This window comes from Carassius auratus, unplaced genomic scaffold (genome assembly GCF_003368295.1).
Source record: "Carassius auratus strain Wakin unplaced genomic scaffold, ASM336829v1 scaf_tig00019337, whole genome shotgun sequence".
Taxonomy (NCBI): domain Eukaryota; kingdom Metazoa; phylum Chordata; class Actinopteri; order Cypriniformes; family Cyprinidae; genus Carassius; species Carassius auratus.
Window position 1 is genome coordinate 189,350 of NW_020524949.1, and position 6,000 is coordinate 195,349.

Here is a 6,000-nt window from a genome sequence, read left to right on the forward strand (position 1 = left end):
GTAATGTGTACATGTAATGTGTGGCACACGCATCTACAAAGCTAGTGGCCAAAAACACTTTTCTTACAAAGATAATACTTGAAGTGCAGGATAAAACTATTGCTGTCTGTTTACGTGCAATAAATATCGAAAGTAATGTACGAACACCTGTCTGTTCTACTCATTTCAACTGACTTGTGAAAACTGCAAAAAAATAAAATAAAATTCTTTGACATTTTTTTTTTTACAGTAACGCAAATAGTTACTTACCCTGGTAACGAGTTACTTTTATTATAGAGTAATTCAGTTACTAACTCAGTTACTTTTTGGAACAAGTAGTGCTTTTGATTCTTTCTCCAGCTTTCCTTAAAAATTTCATAAAAGACAGGAAGCTTGTCTTTCTTCCACCAACGCTCTGTTCTCCTGCACTCTCTCCTTGCTGCATGGGTAGTGTTATTAAACCATGGCTCAGATTTAGGTCTGGGGTGCAAAACTTTTCAAGCAAGTTCTCTGTGTCTACTATGATACCAGTATAAAACTGAGATGATTTTTGAAAAAGACAATAAAACTGAGCAGCAGTGGTCGGCTTAAACACACCTAGGCGTGCAGGGGCATTTGATTTAGATTTAAGACATGAAAAGTAAAAATCAAATAAAACTGGCATATGATCATAAAATACAGCATCCTGTGTATGAATATTCAAAATGGGCAAACCACAGGATAACACAAGATCTAACGTGTGCCCCTGTTCCTGGGTCCACTGACATCATAAAAAATCTAAAAAATCTTTAGTAAGTGGTTTGGAGGGACAACAGACATGTACATTAAAATTACCAACAATTAAAACTCTGTCATAGCCTATCATAATACTGGCTAAAAATTAAGAGAACTCTTATAAAATATTTGTTATATTTCGGCGTGCGATATATCACCACACACAGTACGGGATCCAAACGGCCTAAAACAAACAAGCTCAATTCAAATGATGAAAAAAGAGATGGTGCCAAAAGCTTACAATTTAAGCTGCTCTTTAAGACAGTTGCTATTCCTCCTCCACGTCCAGTGGTCCTTGGGGAGTAGAGCTGCAACTAACGATTATTTTTTCTGTCGACTAATCTAACGATTATTTTTATTACAATAAATAGTTAATCTAATGTTCTTTTTTTTAATAGCTAATGAATCCTTTGGATAACTTTACAAAAAAAATATAAGTACAACTTCTAATATAATATTTCAACCTTTATTCATTTTCAACCTATGTGGTTGAAGTTTTTACAGTATAAAATAATAAAGAGGCAAAGAAAATTATTTTACTATGGTAAATATGAGCTTATGATGGCGTTTATAATTAAACCACAGTAGCCATAAATTTACAGTTGTCTGAGACGTCATGAAATGTTCTTTAGCATCAGAAACCATAAAATGTAGTCGGGGTTGTGCCATGGTTTAGCATGGTTTCAAGAATCCGGAGCTGATTCGGGGTAGCTCGGTGGTTTGTGACTGTTGTCTAGTGGCGCGCTGTCTTTTAAGGGGCCGTTCACATATAACGTCTTTTGCGCGCTCAAGTTCGTTATTTCCAATGTAGGCGTGCGATAAGCGCACTCATAATGGAAGTGACGCGGTCGCGACGCGCTCGTTTTTTCCAGGCGCGTCCACACCGCATCGAGTTAAAAACATCTAAACTTTTCAGAATGCAGCAAGCGCAAGAATATCAGACCTGAACCAGGAAGTTGGTCAACAGATTAAATGTTAACCAGTTAAACCGTAACACTGGAGAGCGCCAAGATGTTTTCCTCCGAGGTGCTCGCGCATCGCAGTTGTGCTGCCGTGGTACACCATATCGGTTTTGCAAAGGGAACAAAGCGCCATTTTATTTGTCCTCTGTTTAAAGTATTCCCATACTTTTGATAACAGTGGTCTCTGTTTTTGTGATAGAATGCAACTTTCTCCATTCCCAGTATGCCATTAAGCGAGATGCAAACAAACAGTGGGACGCGTATTTTTGTAGTCGACGTAATCGATGACGTCGATGCGTCATTGCAGCACTATTGGGGAGTTTAAAGCATGAGCTGACCAGCACAGCAGCCAAAGGTTGCTGTAATTACTTCTGCCAGGACTTCGGGAACGTGGCACACAGATGTGCAGACCATGTCCCTCCTCGTACAGGCCGACAAAAGGTATCAACCAGCTGCTAGTTGGAACAAGGCTGCGATGAGCGACAAGGCGTTGAAAACATCGGTGACATTCCGGTGTCGCCGGCAACAACTCAAAGGGTGAAGCCAGCCATGCCTTAATCTGGATTAGCCAGCTGCTACGCAGCCCTCTCTTTCTGCTTCTCCAGAGAGGTGGAGCCTCGATGCAGATCAAAAGAGCTGGGACATCCGTCAAGAGTGGAGGAGGAAATGTTTTTGAACCACCCTGGGGGTAGTTTGTTGTTAAGTCCACCGTACTTTTGATTTTAAGTAACTCCTGACGATCATACACCAACAGAGAATGGTCTTTGGGACAGACAGCACAAACCACACAAACATAACAAAGACTGCCAGGGTAAGACGGCAAGCCAGAAACACTGGCGCCATCTTCCAGCCTCCTATATATGCATATAAGTGCAGAATAAGTGAAGCTATGATTTACAGAATGTACAGTGAAGTTGCTAAATACAGTATTGAGCAGAGAATATACAGAATATAAATAGGAATGTAATGTAGGGATTATAAGTACATTATGAAGAATGTAGGATTATATGCACATTATGAACAACAGCAACGTAAGGACAGTGGTAATAAATACAGTTGGATGAGTGTGCAATAGTATTGTTAAACAATGTATTCTATGCAAAATAACAGTAGTGCAATGATATTTTTTATATTATACTGTGCTTTGTACAATAACAACTTTAGACAGTTTTTAGTGTATAGCTTTAACAATGTGCAGTCTGTGCAAAATATGACTAGTTTAAATACATGTATGTAAAGTACTGTGACCAGTGCAGTAATAAAGCAGATGCAGGATAGATTGGTGGTGTTGCATTCAGGAGTGTCACAGCCTCGGGGAAGAAGCTCTTCCTGAGCCTACTAGTGCGAGAGCGTAGGCTCCTATAATGCCTGCCGGATGGAAGGAGGGTAAAGAGCCCATGGTTAGGGTGAGAGGCATCCTTGATGATGTTTCTTGCCCTGCCCAGACAGCGCTTCTGATAAATGTTCTCAATGGAAGTTAACTGGGTGCCGGTGATCTGATGAGCAGTTTTCACCACCCGCTGGAGTGCTCTGTGGTCAGATACGGAGCGATTGCTGGACCATACTGAGATGCAGTTTGTGAGTATGCTCTCAATGGTACAGCGGTAGAATTCAGCAAGGATCCTGGGACTCAGTAGGCCTGTAGGCTGACTTATCGTCAAAAGGATGACCTTAAACTATGTTGGAACACCGTTTGTTGATGTCCAAACTAAGTGACTGTTTACTATAGCTGTAGTTTGTGTAACAGAATCAAGTGAACATAAAGGAATAAAAAACAAGTAAATTAACACAATTTTCCAAAATCTGGTAAGACGCTAAGCCTCGTGATGTGTTCGCGCCGCCATCATGGTCTCGTAGTCATCATGGTTTGTAGTATTTAGTTTTATTGCTATATATTTATGCATTTATGCACATCAGCCTGCCACACCTGGTCTGCTGCTGCCTGGTGTTGTTTCACTTCCCTCACTCATTCCATCTATGACATCATCCCCCCATTCTCCTATTGGTGACATCACTTCCCAAATGACTTTTCTCTCCCCCACCTCTTCTCCAACTGTAACCCCACCGATAGTGCTACATCAATCTCAGGTCAAGGGTGAATTGGACCGTCTGAAGCCAGGGAAAGCAGTGGGGCCTGATGATATTGGGCCGAGACTGTTGAGGACATGCTCTACCCAGTTGAGTGGTATTTTTACATACCTGTTTAACCTAAGCCTGCATCTACAAAAGAAAACATCTTGTTTGATCCCAATTCCAAAGAAGAGATATCCATCTAACCATAACGATTACAGACCTGTAGCACTCACCTCACATATTATGAAGACGTTTGAGAGACAGGTCTTTTTTTACATCAAGGCCAGTATGACAAATTACGTGGATCCTTTGCAGTTTGCATATCAGTCCAACATGGGTGTGGATGATGCTCTTATTTACATGCTACAAAGAACCTATGCACATCTGGACACTCCTGATGCATCTGTGAGGTTCACTTTTTTTGACTTCTCAAGCGCCTTCAACACGATCCAGCCCCAACTGCTGTGTGAGAAGATGAGGAGGATGCAGCTGGATTCATCACTGGTCCAGTGGTGTATGAACTATTTATCCAGTAGACCACAGTACCTGCGTCTGCAGAATAGTGTCTCTAATACTATTCTGAGTAATACGGGGGTGCCGCAAGGAACCGTGCTGGCCCCGTTACTGTTTACTATCTATACAGCAGACTTTCAGTACAATAGTGGCAGTTGCTTCCTCCAGAAATTCTCAGACGATACGGTTATTGTTGGCTTAATTAAAGGAGGTGATGTGGAGGAGTACAGGAGAACTATTACAGAGTTTTGTGGGTGGAGCAACCACAACTATCTCCAACTTTATACCTCAAAAACAAAGGAAATGGTTGTGGGTTTTAGAAAGAGGAAGAAGACACCGATAATCCCAATCACAATCCAGGGCAGTTAAGTGGAGTTGGTCTCCAGTCACAGATATCTCGGTGTACAGCTAGATGATAAGCTGGACTGGAAGAGCCACATGGAGACAGTGTATAAAAAGGGTCAAAGCCGACTTTATTTTCTAAAAAGGCTGAGGTCATTTAACATCTGCCGTCCTCTATTGTGCAACGTCTATCAGACAGTGGTGGCAAGTGCTCTGTTTTTTGCTGTGGTGTGCTGGGGAGAGGGTGCTCGCATGGGAGATCTAAATCGAGTTAACAAATTGATTAAGAAAGCAGGCTCGGTTGTGGGGACTGAATTTGATGTGATCGAGCACGTGGATGAAAAAAGAATGCTATCTAAGCTAAAATCAATCATGGACAATTCCTCACATCCAATCCATGTGCTGGGGTTGATCAATAAGAGCACCTTCAGCCATAGGTTGATTGCACAAAAGTGCAAGTATGAACGTACCAGGAAGTCCTTTGTACCAGCGGCCATTAGAAGGTTATATGTTACTGAATATTCTATATTTACTTCTGTTATTGAATATTCTGTACTGAATATGCATCTGTTACTGAATATTCTATATAGGTATTATTATTTATTTTTTGGTTGTTGTTGTTTAACTGTAGATTGGTTGGAAGTAATTTGTTCTGTTAAATGTGGTGTCTGAGTGTTAAGCTGCTGTGACAATATAATTTCCTGCAAAGGATCAATAAAGTATCAACAAACAACAAACAAACAAACAACAAATTTGTCTTGGTTTTCTTTTCTTTTTGTGAACTACCCATATTATATAAATTTTTCTATTTTGTGAAAAATCAATGAGTAACACAGTATAAATGTTTGTGTGTAGTATAAATTATTAGGCCTGCATATGTTAATGTAAGCTTACAAAATGGACAACAATCAGAGGTCAGCTCATGTGCTGTAACATGGCAACGCTTCCCTCCTGTGATGTTAGGCTCTGATAATAATAGCTTTATAGGACTAGACATTATTTGGATAATTAGTCAAGTCAGCTTTATTTATATAGCGCTTTAAACAAAATACATTGCGTCAAAGCAACAGAACAGCATTCATTAGGAAAACAGTGTGTCAATAATGCAAAATGATAGTTAAAGGCAGTTCATCATTGAATTCAGTGATGTCATCTCTGTTCAGTTTAAATAGTGTCTGTGCATTTATTTGCAATCAAGTCAATGATATCGCTGTAGATGAAGTGACCCCAACTAAGCAAGCCAGAGGCGACAGCGGCAAGGAAACGAAACTCCATTGGTGACAGAATGGAGAAAAAAACCTTGGGAGAAACCAGGCTCAGTTGGGGGTCCAATTATCCTCTGACCAGACGAAAACAG